Genomic DNA, 26624 nt, shown 5'->3' with positions numbered 1-26624 from the left:
CTTGATTAGATTCACATGTTAGCTCTTCAGTTAAGGAATATTGAATTGTTTGATGCAGAAAATTAAAAAAACTCTATGGAACCTAATTTGCATGATAGTAGCAATGTTATGTGTGTAAGAATGCAATTACTGCTCAATGCTATGGAGAAGTCTAAAAGCTTGGGAAGCTAGTTTTTGTGATCTTTTGGCTTCCCATCTTTAGGGGAGACAGTATTGCCTCACGTGTGATACCATCTCCCATATGCGATAACTCTAATAATGAGTGCTACTGATGTTTTTAAGTCCACCTCTTTGAAAGTATGCAGTATAAAGTACCTATGAAAATTATTGAACATGTTATGGATTAACCGCTATGAAGGGGATGGAAGCGTCACATCACGGAGATCATTCTGTGTTTTGCATGAATTATGCGGGTTATTCAAGTGTCGTGCGGTATCTCTATGGACGAAGTGAAAGAAGAAACTATTCTCTATGTGGCTATGCGGTAAAGCGGCGCATTGGTTTCTAAACTGCTGAAAGATGGGCATTCTCTTGATTGGAAGGATATTGTGCCTCTATTTTACTCTAAATTCCATCCTCCAAGTGAAATTCACAAGATCGAGACGCATATATAATTTGCTGGCCTCATGATGAAGAGAGTATTGCCCAAGCATGGGGAGATTGAAGTCTTTAATGCTTCAAATGCCCATTCATGAGCTCGGTAATATCATCATTGATAATTTCTATGCAAGACTTTCTTTTCAAGATAAAACCTTCTGCTGGATACTACTCTGTTCGGATCATTTACACGCAATGAAGAAAGTTTAAAGAGACTCTGATCGGATTAGAGATGCGAAGGATGGGAGAACAACAAAGGTAAAGAGTCGGTATAAATTATGATTATGAATGCATTGAAACTTTTATGGATACTCATAAAATTCGAAATATGAGTTCTACTTATGGTCTTGACTCTCAAGTTGTTGCAAATCTTTATAAAGCTTTTGCCTCTCATTTTGAATTGCCTAGGAAGAACTTTGATAAGTATCATGAACCTTTTTAAAGACGCTTGCATGAATTATGAAATTGTTATTAATGATTGCAATAAGCATGCCCAAACTTCTGAAAATACTATTTCTTATAAGCATGTTAATTTTTGTGGAATGCATAGACCCTGTGGAATTAATCAAATCAAAGATGAATATTGTATCCATCATATTAATGAAAAAACTATAAAGTGGTCTAGGGCTCTAGATGATCTTGGTAAAAAAGTTTGTGCCATCTATCCTTTTATTTGTGAACTTTGCCATAGAGTGGGTCATTTTAATTTTCAATGCTCCTCCAATGATAATTCGAACCCCATGAGTGCTGCAAATTTGTATTGTGATGATGAAATTACTCCTAATCGGCATGATGAACTTACTTTATTTTTGTGGTGTGAAGAGTTATCAAGAAAAATCTCTTTGTTACATATGAGTGATCTTGATATTGATGATGTCCTGCGTGGGTGTTTTTCTTATTGCATTGATAATTGCCATACAAATACTTACATACAAAATATTTTAGAAGATGACACTTTGCCAAAATATGATAGAACCTCTGTGTGTTTTGAACTTATTAATGAAAAGGAGGAATCCTCCCAAGTTTCTTCTATTGTTTCTGGAAATAAATCAGGTTATGTGGAGGAGCCTCCCTTCAAGCCTCTTCCTCCTAAAGAAGGGAATGAGGAGAAGGAAGAGAAGAAGAAGAAGAACAACAACAAGAAGAAGAAGAAGAAGAAGGGAACGAAGAAGAAGAAGTGGAATAAAGAGAAAAAGGTAACGGCATATCCCCGCGTGTATGAGATAACGATAGGTAACCGTAAGTATGTTGCTCCTAATGATTATTATGATAATGAATCTGAGTACAATGATCTTCCTATGCCCTTTACCTACATTAGTGATCATGATTTGAAAGAGCACACTACTTTTGATATTGGAAATCTCTGGGAAACTAATTCTGAAAATCATGATGTTAATAATTGCCATAGTATCAGTACTACCCATGCTTCCTCCCATAATGATATAGAAAGCTCTAAGCTTGGGGATGAGGTGTTTGAAAATCCTTTTGCTACTGATCATTATATGTTTGACACATCTCCTTCTAGTAACAACGATGGTATGTTCATAGATGAACATACTGTGAAAGATAACTATTCTATTTCTTATGATGACACTATGCCTCCAATCTTTGATGATTATTATAAAGAATGCTATGATATAGGTTATAACTATCCTTATGAAACTTGTCATAGTTATGATTGGATTGCTAAAAACAATTCCCTTAGTATGCAACTTGTTTACCATGTTCAAATTCTTCATAATAATCTTGCTCCAATTACTATTAATGGGAAGAACTCTTCTTATGCCAAAATTAATGATACTCTTATGCATATGAACCATGATAAGAATGTTTTAAGTGATGCGTATATTGTGGATTTCATCAATGATGCTACTGAAAGTTATTATGAGAGAGGGAAACGGTTATATGCATCTTAATAATATTAAGTTTCCCCTCTTTATGTTGAGAATCTTGAAGTTACTCGTGTTTTATCTTCCTATGTTTGTCACTTTGCTCCTCATGAATTTATTTGTGTACAAGATTCCTTCCATAGGAAGTGGGTTAGGCTTAAATTTGTTTCATACTTGCCTTTTGATGCTCTCTTTTGCTTCAACTACTATTTCTTGAGAGTGCATCATTAAAATTACTGAGCCCATCTTAATGGCTATAAAGAAAGCACTTCTTGGGAGATAACCCATGTTTTTATTTTACTACTGTTTTGTAGAGTCTTGGAAGTTGTTACTACTGTAGCAAACTCTCCTTATCTTTATTTTATTGCATTTTTGTGCCGAGTAAAGTCTTTGATAGTAAGGTTCATACTAGATATGGATTATCGCGAGAAACGCATTTCTTGCTGTCAAGAATTTGGGCAGGGTTCTCTCGTAGGTAACTCAGAAAAATCTGCCAATTTACGTGAGTGATCCTCGGATATGTACGCAACTTTCATTCAATTTGAGCATTTTCATCCGAGCAAGTTAAGTGCCTCTAAAAAATTCGTCTTTACTTGACTGTTCCGTTTTGACGATTCTGCCTTTTATTTCGCATTGCCTGTTTTGCTATGTTTGATGGATTTCTTTGTTCCATTAACTTTCGGTAGCTTTGTGCAATGTCCGAAGTGTTAAGAATGATTATGTCACGTCCGAATATATGAATTTTCAATTATGCACTAACCCTCTAATGAGATTGTTTTGAGTTTGGTGTGGAGGAAGTTTTCAAGGGTCAAGAGAGGAGGATGATACAATATGATCAAGAAGAGTGAAAAGTCTAAGCTTAGGGATGCCCCCGTGGTTCATCCCTGTATATTTCAAGAATACTCAAGCGTCTAAGCTTGGGGATGCCCAATGCACCCCCTTCTTCATCGACAACTTATTAGGTCACCTCTAGTGAAACTATATTTTTATTCCGTCACATCTTATGTGCTTTACTTGGAGCGTCTGTGTGCTTTTATTTTCGTTTTGTTATTTTCATTCTCTGAATAAATTCATGCTTGTGTGGGAGAGAGACACGCTCCGTTGTTGCATATGAACACATGTGTTCTTAGCTTTACTTTTAATGTTCATGGCGAAGGTTGAAACTGCTTCGTTCATTGTTATATGGTTGGAAACAGAAAATGCTGCATGTGGTAAATTGGTATAATGTCTTGAATAATTTGATACTTGGCAATTGTTGTGCTCATATAGATCATGTTTAAGCTCTTGCATCATGTACTTTGCACCCATTAATGAAGAACTACATAGAGCTTGTTAAAATTTGGTTTGCATGAGTGGTCTCTAGAGTCTAGATATTTTCTGGTTAAGATGTTTGAACAACAAGGAGACGATGTAAAGTCTTATAATGCTTACAATATGTTCATATGTGAGCTTTGCTGCACCATTTTATACTTGAGTTTGCTTCAAACAACCTTGCTAGCCTAGCCTTGTATTGAGAGGAATTCTTCTCGTGCATCCAAATCCTTGAGCCAAAAACTATGTCATTTGTGTCCACCATACCTACCTACTACATGGTATTTCTCCGCCATTCCAAAGTAAATTACTTGAGTGCTACCTTTAAAATTCTATCCTTTGTCTTTTCAATATATAGCTCATGGGAAAATAGCCTTAAAAACTATTGTGGTGAAAAATATGTAGCTATGTATCTTATTTCTTATAAGTTGCTTGTTGAGCGGTAACCATGTTTCTGGGGACGCCACCAACTATTACACCTTTGTTGAATATCATTTGAGTTGCTATGCATGTTCGTCTTGTCTCGAAGTAAGGGTGATTTATCATGATCAAACGGTTTGAGTATGCATATTGTTAGAGAAGAACATTGGGCCGCTAACTAAAGCCATGATCCATGGTGGAAGTTTCAGTTTGGACATCAATCCTCAATCTCTTATGAGAATATTATCTGTTGTTGAATGCTTATGCATTAAAGAGGAGTCCATTATCTGTTGTCTATGTTGTCCCGGTATGGATGTCTAAGTTGAGAATAATCAAAAGCGAGAAATCCAATGCGAACTTGCTCCTTAGAACTTTGTACAGGCGGCATAGAGGTACCCCTTTGTGACACTTGGTTGAAACATATGCTATGTTATGATAATCCATGTTAATCCAAGCTAATTAGGACAAGGTGCGAGCACTATTGGTATATGATACGTCTCCGACGTATTGAGAATTTCTTATGTTCCATGCCACATTATTGATGATATCTACATGTTTTATGCATACTTTATGTTATATTTATGCGTTTTCCGGAACTAACCTATTGACGAGATGCCGAAGGGCCAGTTCTTGTTCTGCTGTTTTTGGTTCCAGAAATCCTAGTAAGGAAATATTCTCGGAATTGGACGAAATCAACGCCCAGCGTCTTAGAATTGGACGAAGCTTCCAGAACACCAGAGAGTCGCCAGAGAGGGGGCACAGGGCCACCAGATGACACCCTGGCGCGGCCAGAGGGGGAGCCGCGCCCCCCTGTTGTGTCGCCGCCCCGTCAGCCTTCCGACTCCGCCTCTTCGCCTTTTTAAGCCTCCCCGACCAAAAACCTCGATACGGAAAAGCCACGGTACGAGAAACCTTCCAGAGCCGCCGCCATCGCGAAGCCAAGATCTGGGGGACAGGAGTCTCTGTTCTGGCACGCCGCCGGGACGGGGAGGTGCCCCCGGAAGGCTCCTCCATCGACACCACCGCCATCTTCATCAACGCTGCTCGTCTCCCATGAGGAGGGAGTAGTTCTCCATCGAGGCTCGGGGCTGTACCGGTAGCTATGTGGTTCATCTCTCTCCTATGTACTTCAATACAATAATCTCATGAGCTGCCTTACATGATTGAGATTCATATGATGATGCTTGTAATCTAGATGTCATTATGCTTGTCCCACGTGTGTAAAGGTGACAGTGTGTGCACCTTGTGGGTCTCTTAGGCTATATTTCACAGAATACTTATTCACTGTTATGAATGGCATAGTGAAGTGCTTATTTATATCCCTCTATGATTGCAATGTGTTTTGTATCACAATTTATCTGTGTGCTACTCTAGTGATGTTATTAAAGTAGTTTATTCCTCCCGCACGGTGTAATGGTGACGAGTGTGTGCATCGTGTAGTACTTGGCGTAGGCTATGATTGTGATCTCTTGTAGATTATGAAGTTAACTATTGCTATGATGGTATTGATGTGATCTATGCCTCCTTTCGTAGCGTGAAGGTGACGAGTGTGCATGCTATGTTAGTACTTGGTTTGGTTATGTTGATCTGTCGTGCACTCTAAGGTTATTTAAACATGAACATCGAATATTGTGGAGCTTGTTAACTCCGGCATTGAGGGTTCGTGTAATCCTACACGTTAGTGGTGTTCATCATCCAACAAGAGAGTGTAGAGTCTAGCATCTATCTATTTATTCTGTTATGTGATCAATGTTGAGAGTGTCCACTAGTGAAAGTATGATCCCTAGGCCTTGTTCCTAAATACTGCTACCACAGCTTGTTTACTGTTTTACTGGCATACTGTACTTCCTGCAATATTACCACCATCAACCACACGCCAGACAAGCACTTTTACGGCGCCGTTACTCTTGCTCATATATATTCATACCACACTGTATTTCACTATCTCTTCGCCGAACTAGTGCACCTATTAGGTGTGTTGGGGACACAAGAGACTTCTTGCTTTGTGGTTGCAGGGTTGCATGAGAGGGATATCTTTGTCCTCTTCCTCCCTGAGTTCGATAAACCTTGGGTGATCCACTTAAGGGAAACTTGCTGCTGTTCTACAAACCTCTACTCTTGGAGGCCCAACACCGTCTACAAGAATAGAAGCACCCGTAGACATCAAGCACTTTTCTGGCGCCGTTGCCGAGGAGGAAAGGTAAAAGGCACTCACACTCTGGTCCCAGGTAAAGTACTTTTCTGTTGCCGTTGTGTGTGTGCTCGAAGCTATTTCCTTTAGATCCTGCAATTGCATCTTTTTGTTTCTTGTTTACACTAGTTTGGCATAATGGACAACAATGAGCTTCTTATTCTATTTCCTGATTTAAGACATGGATGGTTTGATGCGAAAATTAAAAAACCTATGGAATCTTATTTGCATGCTAGTAGTAATATTAGTATGAACGCTTTGAACACCATTGTTGATAATGATATGGAAAATTCTAAGCTTGGGGAGGTCGGTTTTGATGAAAATGATCTCTTTAGCCCTCCGGGTATTGAGGAGAAAGTTTATGTTGATTATGATATGCCTCCCATATATGATGATTATAATGATAGTGGTCTTTTGGTGCCACCTACTATGGAGAGTAAATTTTATTATGATTATACTATGCCTCCTACACTTGATGAGAATAATAATGATAGCTACTTTGTTGAATTTGCTCCCGCTACAATTAATAAGAATGACTATGCTTATGTTGGGAGTAATAATAATTTTATGCATGAGACTCATGATAAGAATGCTTTATGTGATAGTTATATTGTTGAGTTTGCTCATGATGCTACTGGATATTATTATGAGAGAGGAAAATATGGTTGTAGAAATTTTCATGTTACTAAAACACCTCTCTATATGCTGAAATTTTTGAAGTTACACTTGTTTTATCCTTCTATGCTTGTTGCATCATGCTTCAAGAATTTGTTTATTTACAAGATTCCTATGCATAGGAAGCATGTTAGGATTAAATTTGTTTTGAATTTGCTTCTTGATGCTCTCTTTTGCTTCAACTCTTATTTCTTACGAGTGCATCATTAAAACTGCTGAGCTCATCTTAATGGCTATAAAGAAAGAACTTCTTGGGAGATAACCCATGTGTTTATTTTACTACAGTAATTTTGTTTTTTTATTTTGAGTCTTGGAAGTTGTTACTACTGTAGCAACCTCTCCTTATCTTAGTTTTATTGCATTGTTTTGCCAAGTAAAGTCTTTGATAGTAAGGTTCATACTAGATTTGGATTACTTGCGCAGTAAACAGATTTCTTCGCTGTCACGAATCTGGGCCTAATTCTCTGTAGGTAACTCAGAAAATTATGCCAATTTACGTGCGTGATCCACAGATATGTACGCAACTTTCATTCAATTTGAGCATTTTCATCTGAGCAAGTCTGGTGCCACTTTAAAATTCGTCTTTACGGACTGTTCTGTTTTGACAGATTCTGCCTTTTATTTCGCATTGCCTGTTTTGCTGTGATGGATTAATTTCTTTGTTCCATTAATGTCCAGTAGCTTTGAGCAATGTCCAGAAGTGTTAAGAATGATTGTGTCACCTCTGAACATGTGAATTTTTGATTATGCACTAACCCTCTAATGAGTTTGTTTCGAGTTTGGTGTGGAGGAAGTTTTCAAGGGTCAAGAGAGGAGGATGATATACTATGATCAAGAAGAGTGAAGAGTCTAAGCTTGGGGATGCCCCCGTGGTTCATCCCTGCATATTTCAAGAAGACTCAAGCATCTAAGCTTGGGGATGCCCAAGGCATCCCCTTCTTCATCGACAACTTATCAGGTCACTTCTCTTGAAACTATATTTTTATTCGGTCACATCTTATGTACTTTACTTGGAGCGTCTGTTTGTTTTTGTTTTTGTTTGAATAAAATATGATCCATCATGCTTGTGTGGGAGAGAGACACGCTCCGCTGTTGCATATGAACACATGTGTTCTTAGCTTTACTTTTAATGTTCATGGCGAAGGTTGATACTGCTTCGTTAAATTGTTATATGGTTGGAATCGGGAAATGCTACATGTAGTAATTCTAAAATGTCTTGAATAATTTGATACTTGGCAATTGTTGTGCTCATGTTTAAGCTCTTGCATCATATACTTTGCACCCATTAATGAAGAAATACATAGAGCTTGCTAAAATTTGGTTTGCATAATTGGTCTCTCTAAAGTCTAGATAATTTCTAGTATTGGTTTGAACAACAAGGAAGACGGTGTAGAGTCTTATAATGTTTACAATATGTCTTTTATGTGAGTTTTGCTGCACCGGTTCATCCTTGTGTTTGTTTCAAATAACCTTGCTAGCCTAAACCTTGTATCGAGAGGGAATACTTCTCATGCATCCAAAATCCTTGAGCCAACCATTATGCCATTTGTGTCCACCATACCTACCTACTACATGGTATTTCTCCGCCATTCCAAAGTAAATTGTTTGAGTGCTACCTTTAAAATCTCTATCCTTTACCTTTGCAATATATAGCTCATGGGACAAATAGCCTAAAAATTATTGTGGTATTGAATATGTACTTATGCACTTTATCTCTTATTAAGTTGCTTGTTGCACGATAACCATGTTCCTGGGGACGCCATCAACTACTCTTTGTTGAATATCATGTGAGTTGCTATGCATGTCCGTCTTGTCTGAAGTAAGGGAGATTTACCACTCATTTAATGGTTAGAGCATGCATAATGTTAGAAAAGAACATTGGGCCGCTAACTAAAGCCATGATCCATGGTGGAAGTTTCAGTTTTGGACATATATCCTCAATCTCATATGAGAACATTAATTGTTGCTACATGCTTATGCATTAAAGAGGAGTCCATTATCTGTTGTCTATGTTGTCCCGGTATGGATGTCTAAGTTGAGAATAATCAAAAGCGAGAAATCCAATGCGAGCTTTCTCCTTAGACCTTTGTACAGGCGGCATAGAGGTACCCCTTTGTGACACTTGGTTAAAACATGTGTATTGCGATGATAATCCCGGTAATCCAAGCTAATTAGGACAAGGTGCGGGCACTATTAGTATACTATGCATGAGGCTTGCAACTTGTAAGATATAATTTACATAACACATATGCTTTATTACTACCGTTGACAAAAATTGTTTCTTGTTTTCAAAACCAAAGCTCTAGCACAAATATAGCAATCAATGCTTTCCTCTTTGAAGGACCATTCTTTTACTTTTATGTTGAGTCAGTTCACCTATTTCTCTCCACCTCAAGAAGCAAACACTTGTGTGAACTGTGCATTGATTCCTACATACTTGCATATTGCACTTGTTATATTGATTTGCATTGACAACTATCCATGAGATATACATGTTACAAGTTGAAAGCAACCGCTGAAACTTAATCTTCCTTTGTGTTGCTTCAATACCTTTACTATGAATTTATTGCTTTATGAGTTAACTCTTATGCAAGACTTATTGATGCTTGTCTTGAAAGTACTATTCATGAAAAGTCTTTGCTTTATGATTCAGTTGTTTACTCATGTCATTACCATTATTTTGATCGCTGCATTCATTACATGTGTTTACAATAGTATGATCAAGGTTATGATGGCATGTCACTCCAGAAATTATCTTTGTTATCGTTTACCTGCTCGGGGCGAGCAGAAACTAAGCTTGGGGATGCTGATATGTCTCCGACGTATCGAGAATTTCTTGTGTTCCATGCCACATTATTGATGATATCTACATGTTTTATGCATACTTTATGTCATATTTATGCGTTTTCCGGAACTAACCTATTGACGAGATGCCGAAGGGCCGTTCTTGTTTTCTCGTTGTTTTTGGTTCCGGAAATCCTAGTAAGGAAATATTCTCGGAATTGGACGAAATCAACGCCCAGAGTCTTAGAATTGGACGAAGCTTCCAGAACACCAGAGAGCCGCCAGAGAGGGGCCACAGGGCCACCAGATGACACCCTGGCGCGGCCAGAGGGGGAGCCGCGCCCCCCTGTTGTGTCGTCGCCCCGTCAGCCTTCCGACTCCGCCTGTTCGCCTATTTAAGCCTCCCCGACCTAAAACCTCGATAAGGAAAAGCCACGGTACGAGAAACCTTCCAGAGCCGCCGCCATCGCGAAGCCAAGATCTGGGGGACAGGAGTCTCTGTTCCGGCACGCCGCCGGGACGGGGAAGTGCCCCCGGAAGGCTCCTCCATCGACACCACCGCCATCTTCATCAACGCTGCTCGTCTCCCATGAGGAGGAGTAGTTCTCCATCGAGGCTCGGGGCTGTACCGGTAGCTATGTGGTTCATCTCTCTCCTATGTACTTCAATACAATAATCTCATGAGCTGCCTTACATGATTGAGATTCATATGATGATGCTTGTAATCTAGATGTCATTATGCTAGTCAAGTGGGTTTTACGTATGTGATCTCCGGAGACTCCTTGTCCCACGTGTGTAAAGGTGACAGTGTGTGCACCGTGTGGGTCTCTTAGGCTATATTTCACAGAATACTTATTCACTCGTTATGAATGGCATAGTGAAGTGCTTATTTATATCCCTTTATGATTGCAATGTGTTTTGTATCACAATTTATCTATGTGCTACTCTAGTGATGTTATTAAAGTAGTTTATTCCTCCCGCACGGTGTAATGGTGACGAGTGTGTGCATCGTGTAGTACTTGGCGTAGGCTATGATTGTGATCTCTTGTAGATTATGAAGTTAACTATTGCTATGATGGTATTGATGTGATCTATGCCTCCTTTCGTAGCGTGAAGGTGACAAGTAGTGCATGCTATGTTAGTACTTGGTTTGGTTATGTTGATCTGTCGTGCACTCTAAGGTTATTTAAACATGAACATCGAATATTGTGGAGCTTGTTAACTCCGGCATTGAGGGTTCGTGTAATCCTACACGATTAGTGGTGTTCATCATCCAACAAGAGAGTGTAGAGTCTAGCATCTATCTATTTATTCTGTTATGTGATCAATGTTGAGAGTGTCCACTAGTGAAAGTATGATCCCTAGGCCTTGTTCCTAAATATCGCTACCGCTGCTTGTTTACTATTTTACTGCATCTCGTACTTCCTGCAATATTACCACCATCAACCACACGCCGGCAAGCACTTTTCTCGGTGCCGTTACTACTCGCTCATATATATTCATACCACCCGTATTTCACTATCTCTTCGCCGAACTAGTGCACCTATTAGGTGTGTTGGGGACACAAGAGACTTCTTGCTTTGTGGTTGCAGTGGTTGCATGAGAGGGATATCTTTGACCTCTTCCTCCCCGAGTTCGATAAACCTTGGGTGATCCACTTAAGGGAAACTTGCTGCTGTTCTACAAACCTCTGCTCTTGGAGGCCCAACACTGTCTACAAGAATAGAAGCACCCGTAGACATCAGTATACTATGCATGAGGCTTGCAACTTATAGGATGTCTTATACATAACACATATGCTTTATTACTACCGTTGACAAAATTGTTTCTTGTTTTCAAAATGAACAGCTCTAGCACAAATATAGTAATCCATGCTTCCCTCTGCGAAGGGCCTATCTTCTACTTTTATGTTAAGTCAGTTCACCTACTTCTTTCTATCTTAGAAGCAAACACTTGTGTTAACTGTGCATTGATTCTTACATGTTTACCTATTGCACTTGTTATATTACTTTGTGTTGACAATTATCCATGAGATATGCATGTTGGAAGTTGAAAGCAACTGTTGAAACTTATATCTTCCTTTGTGTTGCTTCAATGCCTTTACTAAGAATTTATTGCTTTATGAGTAACTCTTATGCAAGACTTATTGATGCTTGTCTTGAAAGTACTATTCATGAAAAGTCTTTGCTATATGATTCATTTGTTTACTCATTGTCTTCACCATTGCTTCGAATCGCTGCATTCATCTCATATGCTTTACAATAGTATTGATCAAGATTATGATAGCATGTCACTTCAGAAATTATTCTTTTATCGTTTACCTACTCGAGGGCGAGTAGGAACTAAGCTTGGGGATGCTTGATACGTCTCCAACGTATCTATAATTTCTTATGTTCCATGCTACTTTATGATGATACTCACATGTTTTATACACACTTTATGTCATTATTATGCATTTCCCGGCACTAACCTATTGACGAGATGCTTGTTTTATGACAATACATACATGTTTTGTTCACACTTTATGATGATTTTATGCATTTTCCGGAACTAACCTATTGACGAGATGCCGAAGTGCTAGTTCCTGTTTTCTGTTGTTTTTGTTTTCAGAAATCCTAGTAAGGAAATATTCTCGGAATTGGACGAAATCAAGGCCCACGATCTTATAATTCCACGAAGCTTCCAGAACACCGAAGATGGACCAGAGGGGAGGCCCAGGGCCACCACACATGGTGGCGGCGCGGCCAAGAGGGGGGCCGCGCCCCCCTATTGTGTGGAGCCTCCAGACCCCCTCCGACTCCGACTCTTCGCCTATTTAAGTCATCCTGACCTAAATCTTCGATACGAAAAAGCCACGGTACGAGAAACCTTCCAGAGCCGCCGCCATCGCGAAGCCAAGATCTGGGGGACAGAAGTCTCTCGTTCCGGCACGCCGCCGGACGGGAAGTGCCCCGGAAGGCATCTCCATCGACACCACTGCCATCTTCATCAACGCTGCTGTCTCCCATGAGGAGGGAGTAGTTCTCCATCGAGGCTAAGGGCTGTACCGGTAGCTATGTGGTTAATCTCTCTCCCATGTACTTCAATACAGTGATCTCATGAGCTGCTTTACATGATTGAGATCCATATGATGAGCTTGTAATCTAGATATCGTTATGCTATTCAAGTGGATTTTACTTATGTGATCTCCTGAGACTCCTTGTCCCACGTGTGTAAAGGTGACAGTGTGTGCACCGTGTGGGTCTCTTAGGCTATATTTCACAGAATACTTATTCACTGAGTTATGATTTGAGTTGGATGTCTCTATGAAATTGTGGTGTGTTAGTACCTCCTATGAATGCTCACGATGACGGCAGTGGGGTGTTTATTAGTACTTGGGAATACATCTTTAAGGTTTGCCTACATGATGAATTAGTGTCCGTTATCTTGCCAGAGAGTAATTCAGAATAGCATAGTGAAGTGCTTATTTATATTCCTTTATGATTGCAATGTGCTTTATATCACTATTAATCTATGTGCTACTCTAGTGATGTTATTAAAGTAGTCTATTCCTCCTCCATGATGTAATGGTGACAGTGTGTGCATCATGTAGTACTTGGCGTAGTTTATGATTGTAATCTCTTGTAGATTATGAAGTTAACTATTACTATGATGGTATTGATGTGATCTATTCCCCCTTTGATAGCTTGATGGTGACAGTGTGCATGCTATGTTAGTACTCGGTATAATTGCGTTGGTCTATCATGCACTCTAAGGTTATTTAAATATGAACATCGAATGTTGTGGAGCTTGTTAACTCCGGCATTGAGGTGCTCTTGTAGCCCTACATAATTAGTGGTGTTCATCATCCAACAAGAGAGTGTAGAGTGGTTTTATTATGTGATCAATATTGAGAGTGTCCACTAGTGAAAGTATGATCCCTAGGCCTTGTTTCCAAATACTGCAATCATCGCTTATTTACTGTTTTACTGTATCTTTACTTCCTGCAATATTACTTCGCCGAACTAGTGCACCTATACATCTGACAAGTGTATTAGGTGTGTTGGAGACACAAGAGACTTCTTGTATCGTGATTGCAGGGTTGCTTGAGAGGGATATCTTTGACCTCTTCCTCCCTGAGTTCGATAAACCTTGGGTGATCCACTTAAGGGAAAACTTGATGCTGTTCTACAAACCTCTGCTCTTGGAGGCCCAACACTGTCTACAGGAAAAGAAGCGTGAGTAGACATCAAGCACTCAGCCTACCACTCGACCGCACTCCACGCACATCCTCTTCATGAAACCCTCCAAAGGCCATTACTTGTTGAGGAGTATACATACACTCCTTAGTTACTCCCTGCAGCTATTTTAGCATTCCCAACCACAGCCGAAGACTGTTCATACAAAGAGGGTGTTTGTAAAGTATCATCAAAATTCATCTGACGGAGAAAAAAGCACCTTGGTCGGAATGATCGACGTAGCGTCATTAGGAGGGTCCGCCATGCAAATTGGGCTCCCATGCATATTGGGCCGCCCCACTGCAGCACCAGCGGCTGCCCCTGGGTGATGCATACTCGCTGGGCCGCGACCCTCCTGACTCGCCACACTGGCTGGGCCACGCCCAACTGAAGCTTCTCCACGCGGCCAACCGCACCGCCGCATCCGCGCCACCTCTGCATGTCTCGGTGTGCGTGCACCATGCACACCCGACGTCGGCGTGATCGACGTCCGCATAATCCCGCTCCCCTCCTTCTCAGCAGCCATCATCGGAGACACAGAAAACGGGACCACAGTCGGCATACACTCGCCGGTCTTGTCCGCAACAGAGCTGAAAGAATTTAGAAGTTTCTTAGGATTTAAACAACCCTCAAAAGAATAATCAAACACAGTATCATACCTTACTGTAGATTTAATCATTCCCAAAGTACTAGCAGTATTATTAGGTGGCAACACTGAACCACCTTTCTCTCCCTTATCTCCCTCATTTCCTCCCACATTCTTAGTTCTTTTAGCATCCCTATCCGGATCAACTCCTTTATCTTGACCTTGTTTCTGAGGATCATCATCTCCTCCATCCCTAGGAGCTTCTGACATAGTGACATCGGTAGCTGAAAGGTGTGCCACCCCCTCAACCTCAAATCGAAGCCTAAAAAATTCATGCTTAATCTTGAGATCCCAAGTCTCTGGAATAAGAGTAGTGTCCAGACAAGTGATAAACATGCGGAGCACATTATGTTGTCGAGTGAACCCAATATCAATCTCTTTTGTTTTACCAAACACATCTCCTAAAGCCCAAAGAGAAAGGTAATCCTCAACTGCCACTGGTGGTAGACCATAAACCCTTACCCAAACATCTTCAGGAGCCCAAACTGGTTGAACCTCTTTCTTCCAAAAATCAAACGACAAAATAATCGTAGAGTCAGGAACATGGAACCGCCCAAAGTGTTGCACTCTCACCAGCTCATTCTTACTTGGGAAGTTAACCTTGAAGACATTTTCCTCCATCTGCTGCACCTCCCACTAATAACTAGGATCTGGCACTATCCACTGCAAGTGTGTAATGACCTGTTCCGAGGAAAGAGAGCCACCAGACACCTCAACTCTACCCAGTCGAGTATTCTCCACACGTGGTCTAACTGATGAAGAGAGAGGCAATTCCCAGAAAGCCAAATCAGGATGCCCAAGCCTATACATAGCTAGACGAGGACGTGGAGCCTTATGCAATGGACAATCCTTGGTAGCATGATCTGGTTTCTGACAGCAGTCACATAGAATCGCCTCACAGTCATTAAGAAAGTGTCCATTCTTGCGGCATCTAAAACAGCTAGGTCCCTTACACTTATTTGCCGCCACAAATTCTGCTTTAGACATCCCATCCTGATAAAAAACTTGATCCTTAGACCCCATCCCAGCCACCACCATCAGAACCTCTTCCGCCCGCTGAGCTTGTGGTGCAACCTGCTGATACACCGGTGCCTGTCTGGTGACACCCGGCTGCCTAACCAGAGGAACAACCGATTTCTCATTACCCCCTCTAGCCGCGGCTTGCGAGTCTGCGAGAACCAGTTCTGGCCGACCAGCAATCTGCCTAGCAAACGCCTCCGCCACCTCGGAAACGAGACGCTGCTGAGCTTCAGAAAGACCAGGGAGGGATGCGGCATACCCGCTACTCACAGGCCTGGAGTTAGAACTCGAATTTGGAACATACCGACGAGAATTATAACTGTTGTTATACCCAGTGTTACGACGGCCATCATTGTAGTTGTTGGATCCTTGCTGATACCCGCGTTCCCCGCCGAAATTCTGCCTTCCTTGACCCGCTCGGAAGACCCCGTCGCGGAAGACATTGACCTGATTGCCATCCCCATCTCCGGCCTCTCCTCCATGGCCAGCAGTTCCGCTTGGTCCTCCCTCAAAAAAATTGCCACCGCGGCCTCCACCGTAACCCTCTTGCCAACCTGAACCACCACGACCTGCCGGTGGCCTCCCCCGACCTGGGTTGCCACCTCCACGGTTCGCCATCGGAGCAGGGCGAGAACGTGGCGGCTGTGATGGGGCAGACACCGGGGTAGACGAACTGGAACTGAAACCTAATCGGTATCGCAATCCCCTTGCAAATTGAGGTATACGGTCAATCGCATCATCACCTGTGTATTGCACTGGCCCATACGACCAATATGCATACAAGTCCCATTATCACATGTACCGGCCGAGCCCAATTGGCCCATACGTGAAACATTTGAAATCAGATCAGGAAAACAAGATTGCTGACAGGCAGATCGACCAGATCTCGCCGGAGGCCATACGCCTCGACGTCTCCGACCACGGTTAATTCGTTTTCTCCGCTGCACTAGAACCCACTCAGACGCATCGAAAGAGTCAAGTAAAAACGTCGACGGAGAAAGAACAGGCGACTGGATCTGAACCTTCCTCCCAATTGCAGTGAACTTCGGACATGGTGGACTTGGACTTCCAAGAGAGATTGGCGTACCTGGTAAAAGTTGGAGAGGTGGTGCTCGTTGACGAAGCTTTTTCTGCTCCCGTCGGCGAAGTGCAGATGCCGTCGAGGACGGCAGAGTGCACGACTCTTCTTCAGGCGTCTTGCAGTATGCCGAAAGCGCCTCGAGGGAGACCTCCATCGGCGAGACTTGAACATTACCTGCGTCAGATCCGCCGTCAGAGCCCTCATCCGAGCCTTGGCCATCGTCGGACTCGTAGCCTTCGTCGGGGGAGAGCGACCAGAATCGCCCTCTGGTCGCCTGTAGGAATATGGGGTGGACAAAATTTGGATGAGATTGATCATGTAATAAGTTATAGCGGTCAGATTTAGTGGTGCTTGTCTTTTCATCTTGTGTGATATTCTTAGAACTGCCGCCTCATTTACATCTTTTCCTAAAAGTACTCATACATACATTCTAAGAACGACGAATAATGAAAAAGAAAATGACAAAGTTACCCAATTAGATAAAATTGAAATCCTTAGTGATGTCGATACTTAACCCCTACTTAATTGTGATGAATGTAGTATGAAGTAATGTCTATTTTGTAAAAAAAGAAATGTAGCGATTTCTCTATTAATATGCATCAAACAGGTTTTGGATACTACATAGTCGATCATTTCTTCAAAAAAAAAATGATAGGTGCAATAGAGAATCCATGATCTCACCTAAGGTTGGGGATCTTTGGAAACCCAAAATACAAATTGCTACTGGGAAGTTATATGACATGCTATTCTTGATTTAGAATTTAGTGTTTATATTATTTCTACAAAATTATATGAATCGCTTGATTTTTTGCTTCTAAATCGCTTGATATTTGTTCTATGGAAAATGCTAACTTAATCTCTTACAGCAAGGTGAGACTAAACTAAGCAGTCAGGGAGACCACCATCAGTTTTGGGTCGGCCCATCAAAGAGTATTACCATTACTCTAAGGGTTCCATCTGTTAGTTCAATAATGATCAAAGGGGTTGACTGGACGGAAACGGTATGTGTGGACAATTTCCGAGGGTAAAAGCGAGAAAAGTTACCACCCATAGGAGTAGTGTAAGCCATTGCAGGGCACTAAAATAAATAACCAAGAAAACACAAATTATGTTCATATGGAGGTAGAGCGGAGTGCGGGCACATTGACGGATAGATGGATGTGACATCAAATTATGTTCAAATCGATCTCCCCAAAGCTAAGCCAAGTCAAGCATATTGCCCAATCACCTCGCCTCTTTGGATACAAGGTCGTTTGTCGGCAGCGATGAAGAGTAGAAAAAAAAAAATATGAGAAAGCCAATCACCTCAAATTATGTGCATCCGTACTACCATTGGAATATTACGTTGTTGTTGTGCTTGGGTGTATTTCCTATCCTCATGATATTAATATATTCTATTTATAAATAAAAAATCAACTCTTGTTTTGAACTTTATCGATGGCTCCCATATTTCCCTTTCAAACGAGTTGAGCAAAGAAACAAAACCTCGCGAAGCGCAGCGTCCTTGGAGCTTCGAAGCCAGCAAGGAATCGACGAGAGCGATCGAGGCATCGAGCTTGCGACAAGCAGATCCGCCGAGCACCTTGCATGGAGTGGAATCCTAAACCAAACCAGACAGCTACGCCATTGCATGGAGATTGGAGAAGAGAATAAAGGCCCACCCCCTTGTTAATTCTTCGCGTTGTGTGGAAGGCGAAACATAGGCGAGGGCGATCGCCACCCTTTTGTTCTTCACGAAAACGTTGCCCTTTTCTTTTCCCTTTTTTTTTCTTTTAAAATAAAAGAGGATTCGGCTTGCTTTGCTTTGCTTTCTGCAGCCGTGGCAGCCGTGCATGATGCACCCGTGACGAAGGCGCAAAGGACGATGGGCCGTCCGGTCGTCAGCATCTCGGCAGCATCGCTACGACCGGAGGACGTCGGACTTCGGCGTCGCCCATGCCGCCCGCGTCACTACGAATAGACGCGGAACCGTCAGATGTGTGGTACGGTACTCCTACACTACGCTGCGTACGTCCAAAAACGAAGCTGTTGCGGTGATCTCATGTGCGGTCATGGCCTCACGGATGGCTCTTGGTACGAGGAGGACGGGCCAAAGTCCACGCGAGCCTGCCGTGGGAAAAAATTTACGAGTAATTTTTTTTTCGAATTTCAGAAATAATACTCTCTCCTTGCTATTATACAGTGCGTATAAGGTTTTTTTTCAAAGTCAAACCATGTATGATCGAGTTTATTGACAAAATTATTTATATCCACAATACCAAATGTATACCATATGAAAATATATATCATGATGATGCATCTAACTGTATTAGGAGTCCCCCCCCACCCCTCCTAGGTCGATCGCGCGGAGGAAACCCCGGGGGGTCTTCAACCCTAGCAAAACAACCGGCGCAGGGAGCCCCTCACCGCTGCCACCGCCGGTGCCGGCGGTGGTGGCGGCGCCCAGCCACCAAACAGTGGAGGGCTAGGAGGCGTTCCCTGCCAAACCTCTCCACGTGGAGGTGACACGGCCATGGGAGCGTGGCGGTGTTGGGCCCACCAGCGGACTTGGAGGACTCTGGACAAGGATGATGGATCGTGTGGCGGTCGGCCGATGCTGCGGCGCGACGCTTTTAGCCGCAAGACGCGGATCCAATCTGGGCCCCGCGGGCTCAATCCGGGTCACGTGGGCCCGATCTGCGATGCCTGCGATGCGGCCTGTTGCACGCTGCAAGGTGGCTTGCTCATCTGTCGTCTTGTACGATCCTCCTTCGTCGTGGTCGAACGGCGATGTGGGGGGGCTACTTGTAAGTGTAGAAGAAATAAAGGCGGTTGGTCCTAAGATCCCTCTCGCGCCGAGACGAAGATCTACTTGATGCCAGTCTTCCTTGATCTGGCCGGAGTGTCGAGTTCATGAAGGCTCCACCGACGAACTCCAATGGAAGACATGCCGGAGTATGGGATCGGAAGGAATTCGGACGCGCGCAGCCGTATTTTTTCTAACCGTTTGGTTTTAGAGGGAAAGTTGCGAAGCTTTGCAGTTTGTCGCCATCACGTGACATGTCTTTAGTCTCATGCTGAAGTCAGTCGCGGAGAATGACATGGAAGCCGTGATCTCGGGACTTGTAATGTAGTTCGAGTAATGGTGACGATGAGGTTTTGGCTATGTTGTTAGTGACTTGGAGCAGCGGCATCGAAAAGTGGGGGCGGCAACACAGAAGAAATTCATAGTCTAAACTTGATGGGTGAAAATTCAAGGCCTGACCTTAATTGGTTGTGTCTGGCAATCACCTTGTTGAATGCATTGTTTTGTGAGTGTAGACTTTTTCCTGGATGAAAACATATGATCTATGATCAGGACGATGACGGCGCTTGTGCACTAGTCCCTTCTTAGAGACGCTGCTTTTGAAGAAGATAAATTTCTGGTGTTGTCTTGACGGTGTTTGGTCTGTTGTTATAAGAAATAGCTCACTATAGCGGGACTTTTCTTTTATGTAATTATTCTTTCATTTTATTGTGTATCTGTATTACCATTAGAGCACTGCGTTGTTGTACAGGATGGGTGTAATTGGTATCTTCGCGATATTAATATATTTATTTTATAAAAAATCTAACTGTATTAATTTGATATTCCAAATGTTGATATTTTTTCTACATCCTTAGTCAAACATTACGTGAATGTATTACCTTTGAAAAATCTTATGTACACTGTATTTTAACAATGAGGAAGTACACCGATCCATCTTTTTCCAGAAATAATACATCCACCCTCTTCTCTCCAGTTCAAGGAGAAAGGTTTCTTTTCTCTCCGTTCCGAGAAATTATTTTCATGTCGTGTTCACCTAGTGTGATAAGCGTAAACGATGTGGCCATCATATTTATTTCCTTAATCAAGTGATATTTATTTCTATCTACTTAATAAATATTCTAGTATGTAATAATTTAATAAAGAGAAATGTGAGATGTTTCCAAATCAATATGGACCTGTTTATAACACGTAATTCAATGAGAAATGCAGAGTGGCTCTCGGGTGCCACACACCTCTATACTTGGAAAAATAATTGAAAAAGTTAAAAAAATCTTACTTTTTTTGAAATTAAAAATGATCAGGTATTGTACTTGTATAAAAAATATTTTCCTAGGAAATTACGTTCATTGTATCCTTGGTAAAAAACAAACTCAAAACGGCCCATGACTAGGTACTATTTATTTTATATTCATCATAATTTTGTTTCTTTTTGCCCTGAAAACCAAGGGAATCATTTCTTTTCCAAACATTTTTTTACGAGTACAAACTTGATCATCCTTGTTCTAGGAAGATTCAAAAAAATTGACTTCTTAAAATTACTATAATTTTGTTTGTCGGGGGGGGGGGGTGTGGGGTGTGGCACCCGAGAGCCAAAAGTTCGTTTCCGTAATTCAATGGCTTACATGTAATATGTTAATCTTAACTTTGATGGTGTCGACAAAGCATGGATTTAAACAAGGAAATATATCATAGAATCAATTGGGCTAATAGTTTACTAATGCCCACATGACACACGGTGAGAGACAATTGGATTCTCTTTCCAGCCCAGCTAGAGTACTACTTCAAAATCTTGATAGGTAATATAGACAGGGCGTGCCACGACCTCCGACCCCAGTGGCGGCCGTTGGAAGAGGATCCAGCGATGGCTCACTAGGGTTCGGACGGGGGCCTCCGGAGTCGCCACATGTAAGGCGGCCGAGAGGAGAGTTACCTGGTGGGAAGTGATGGACCTAGCGGTGGGGGAGAGGGCTTTCCGGTTGACGGCAGCGGCGGTGGTGGGGCAGATGGTAGGGCCCAACAACATGCCCCCTATTCCATAATACACCGACGTAAAAATGGCACCGGCATCCTCGACGTATCCGGTGATGTACATCCTCCCCGCCTCTATCGAAGCCGGGAAGCCAAGGATCTTGTGTATCTCATCTTCCACATCACCTAAGTGACAACACAATAAGACAGACTTTGCCTTCCGATGATCCGGCTGCAGCTGATGGTGATGTCGGCGATGGGAGACCCGTTGATCATGGCTAGTTGTTGGCTAACCAAATCAAAGTGGATTATCGAGCCTAGGCTCGGCTAGCGACTAGTAGAGGCCATTGTCGACGAGCGTGCAGGAGAGACGGCCAACATGACATGGTTCCGGGCCTTCCGACGCTGACACAAGGTCGCCCCACACAACGGCCTCAGAGGAGTAGACACGGGCAGTGATGTCTCCCTCGTCACCATTGCCCCAAATGCCCACCAACACCACTAAATTTTGCTTGAATGTCCTATCCCTTCACTGTCACCATGGCTCCGTTGGTGGTGTACATATGATAGAAAAAATCGAGCCGGAAGTCGACGACTCAAGGTTACTTGAATGGTGCTTCCACACCAATATTGCGGTACTTCAACAACCCAAATACTGTACTATTCTTACATTACATTAAGCAACGATCTAGATACCAAGGGCGCGGCGTATCGCCGCGCCAACCTTCCTAGTAAAGTAGCAAGAACGACAAGGGCGCTGAAGAGGGAGAAGGCGTGGTGGTGCGTAGCCCAAGGTAGGGAAAGAAAGGGGAAGAGGTTTTCTCACACGAGCAATCCACATCCAAGTCAAGTCAAGTTCTAATCACTAGTTCATCCCACTAAATATTTCTCTATACATGTAGCTTATCCACCTAATAACCTGCCACATCAGCAATTTATGTCCTGATTTTTTCTTTTCGTTTTGTTTATTTTTTCTCCCAGAACTTGATGCACGCCAAAATAGTTTGTCTTCTCAATCCACCTCTCTCTAGGCAAATCTCTCTCACAAACCATCTCCACATTCAAACTTTCAAATTTTGACTCCTATGCTTATCCTTGCAAAAGACAACTTATAAATAGCAAATTCAAGATTTCTAATTGGGAAAAACGAGGAATCAGTGGACACAAATCAGAAAACAAGTACTCCCTCTCCTAAAATGGATGTCTCAACTTTGTCTTGATGTTGACATGTTTTAATATTTAGATACATGCGAAATTAGACAACGTCGAGACATCCTTTTGTGCACGAAGGGAGTAGAAACCTACCCAACAATTTGGACCCATGGATTGTTTGTTAACCCTGACTCAGTCAGTTCAGGTTCCATCTTTAGAATGCTTAAGATGTTCAACATGTTGAGGCAGGTCCCAAATCAAAGTTAAGTGCATTTTTTTTTTTTGCTGCTGTTTTAGTGACAAAATGACAATGCCATTCTAACAAGTCTGAACCATGCAGAGCATCATCTACTATTGCAAGAACTAAAAGCTGGTCCACTGTTAGGGCATCTCCAACGGAGCGACGCAAACGGACGTTTTTCATCCGTTTACGTCTGCGCGGACCAAAAATGCGCTCCAGCGGCTAGACGCAAAACGTCCGCAGCGTCCGTCCTGATGCAAACGTGGACCAAATATGCGCCAGAAATGCGTCTCTGCCGCTGGAGAAGGGCAGGCGCATGCAGACGTTTTTTGTGTCCGTGCCCGACGCCCGACGCAAACGGACATAAATATACCAGATAAGCACACAAACATGTTCAGTATACAGATTACCTTACAATTTGTCTTACAAGTAAGACGTGTATTACAAATTCTACATTTGTATTGGATAGTTTGCTATTACTTGGTTCAAATTTTTGATATATTTCATCTAAAGCAAGACTTTTGCTTATCATTCATCATCAAGAGGAATTACACTTACGCCTAGGCAAAAGCAGGCAACATTTCCTTTGGACGCCCATAATCACTGATCGTTTTGTAGACACTCGCCAGCATGTCCACTTTAATCATCAGTGGATATCATTTACGAGAGCCTGCAGTGAGACGTGGAGATTGTTCCTTGTTAGTAACCTGGCATCTTCAACCCTGTCAAAAAAGGATAGCTTCGACTCTTTTTGTAATCTTGAGGAGAGCCATTTAGCTTGCCTCTCTGGCTTCAGAGTTTTCGGTTCACAAAGGTTGAATTAAGTGAACAACAAAGACAAAAAGATGCACTATAGTCTTTAATATACTTATCAGTTCAGGACATAGGCACACCAAGAATTGACAAGAAGTAACAGCAAGCCATGACCAGCCTGCACCAGCAGCATGAGGGATTAGAAAGTAGAGTAACTTTATCCATTTATATATTCATCAAGAAATTCCGGAACAGCTGATTAGAGGGTTTGACATAAGACAAACTCGTGCCTTGTTTTGCCAACGGACACTCACCTTCATAGACCCACAAGATCTCAGATGGGTCAGTTACAGATTCCGGCTTCTTGCAATGCCAAGCAACCAAGGATTCAACAACAATGCAAGTCCAAAGAAGAGTTTGAATAAAATAACAAAATGCACCGACTTGATTATATCCCAAAAAACGACATGAAAAAAGGATATCAAAAAAACCTAGAGACAGTCCTTGCTTCTGTCAAAAGATAATTAGAAAAATGGCAATTTAAGTAAAAGAAAATAATAAAGGTCGCACTTCTTCACCAAAGCAAATAGTTATATCAGCAGGGCAGTTAGTCAAATATAAAGATAATTCAAACATTGCTTTTCAAAAATCCGATTTTGAGGATAAAGCAACAAACAATGGTGAAAAAGTGAATTTAGCTTACTTAACCGAACAGGGGACAATCCTTTGGATCCTTAGAGCAAGTTGGCTGGAATTCTGGAAACATTCTAGAGATTAAACCATTAGAAATATTTGCAATGAAACTTAGCTTACTCAACTGAATCTTCAAAAACCATATTAGAGGGCTTGGACACTAGCGAGTGCATTCTTATTTGTGCTTTTCTAGATAATAGTGCTGAAACAAACCAGCCTTAGAGTGAGGGGATAAATGTTCTTAGCCCAGGGATTCAGTCTACAATGGCTATTCACCTAAACTAAAGATATGCTTGTGACTGCACAGTTCTAAACTGAATAAAGTAACATAAGCAAATAGTAATGCGGTGTGAACAAAGCAAAAGGTCAAGGTAATGCACCCATGTGATCGGGTATTTACCTTGCCAACATCATGTGCAAACTGAAAATGCAAAAGATGGGAGGAAGGCACCAAAAATGGGATAGAATCACAGAACACGAAAGGGAAAAGAATAAAAACTAGTACACTGGATATATCATTTAAGCTTAAAATGTAGTAACAGTTACTACCTCTGTTCCAAAATAAATGTCGCAACTTTGTCTAGATATGGATGTATCTAGATGCATTTTAGTGTGTAGTTACATCGGTATCTAGAAAAAGTTGCGACACAAGTATATAACAATAATAAAGGGACTAACATGATGCTTCGTTATTGCAATTTTATCAAACATAATGCCATGTAAGAAAATGCATGGATAAATAAATTTTGACCTAAACTATTGTTGTGAGCAGAAAAACTGATTGATCAAGCGCAACATATTAATGCACACCACAAATCTACTGAATCAAGGAAACTGCAGAAAATCGAAAGCAGCAATTCCAGAAAATGTGTAATTAAGCTACCTGTAGCAAAAGGACGAACTAGTTGGTCGGAGAAACCACAGCATAATACTTCACGTCATAAGAATATCTAATTCAAGGAGCCACATAAATATTTTGTACTCCCTCCATCCCATAATATAAGATATTATTACGACCAATTTGCTTGTATATTGGTTGTAATAACATCTTATATTATGGAACACAGGGAGTTCCAACAAAATTACAAAACTATCCATCTGCCCAAAATCCAAAGTTATGGTTAAAAAAAACACAAAATATCTGACAAGGAAAACTTTGATGTATAGACAAGGTATTGCTTTAGTTTTTATTGATATTCTTTGACGCGTCTACAGCTGGCTCATAACCATTCTTTTGTTTTTACTGGTATGTATCCTAAAAGGCTAAAACTAGGGAACACAAAATGAACTTTTTTGTTGAAAGCAAGGTGCCACTTCACAGTTTCCATTCATGTCGCCTACATTCCTTTTTTTTTTCTTGATTTGTCAAATAACCATTACAGAACACTCATTTTTAGGGAATTGCAAAAAGGTCATAATAAGTGTGAGGACTGACATAGTGCTTACCTGACCCCTGTTCTCTGTTCAACTGATACCACCAAGTGCTGATAAGAGAACCAGATGCAACTGAAAATGACAGATGAAGTTAAGTAGCCTTGAGATAGCCATTGCACAAAATTTGGAGCTGCCGTCCATGAGAATCAAAACAAACTGGGGGCATTTTACTTACATTCAATTATTGATTTTAAATTTTCTCTGGACTTCATATAGGAGACGAATTCAAAAGGTGGTATCCTATGAAATAATCAACACATGATTGTCCCATCAACTATTGGTGAAGCTTCATATGATGCATGGTTATACATAGCATGACAGGCAAAAACATACAAAGGAAGCAATTCCAAAAATGTATACCTGGCGGCTGGTGCCGAAAAAACCTACTGATCGTCTGATCAACTGAACTATTCAACCACCTGCATCAAGCATAAAACAAACAATGATATGTAGTGAATCCAGCTATTCTCATGCCACAACAGAAATATGTATCCAATTCTTATTCCTGCCGCTAGCTGACAAACAACAGGGGCCTTAGGGCGTGTTTGGATTGCTACCAAGGCATACCCTACCAATTTTTTGGTCATGGCCAAAAGATTGGTTCTTGTTTGGATAGTTGCCAACTTTTTGGCTTGCCAATGCTCCACTATCAACTCTAGCTCATTTTTTTTAGCCAATGTTGGCCAACAAATAGGCCAACCAAAATATTACAACAACATCAACAACAACATCAAAGCCTTTTTCCCAAGCAAGTTGGGGTAGGC

General features: G+C 41.7%; 1 long non-coding RNA gene across 1 annotated transcript; it reads right to left on the bottom strand.

Moving 5' to 3' along the window:
• Positions 1-23361: 23361 nt before the first annotated feature.
• On the bottom strand, positions 23362-26622 carry LOC124706765. The gene is made up of 3 exons (XR_007004560.1): positions 26221-26622; positions 26036-26100; positions 23362-25932 (listed from the first exon to the last, which is right to left on the bottom strand). It is a non-coding gene; the product is annotated as an uncharacterized LOC124706765 (long non-coding RNA).
• Between the last annotated feature and the right edge of the window lie 2 nt (positions 26623-26624).

This window comes from Lolium rigidum, chromosome 4, assembly GCF_022539505.1.
Source record: "Lolium rigidum isolate FL_2022 chromosome 4, APGP_CSIRO_Lrig_0.1, whole genome shotgun sequence".
Classification (NCBI taxonomy): domain Eukaryota; kingdom Viridiplantae; phylum Streptophyta; class Magnoliopsida; order Poales; family Poaceae; genus Lolium; species Lolium rigidum.
This window is presented reverse-complemented; position numbering and strand designations above follow the sequence as displayed.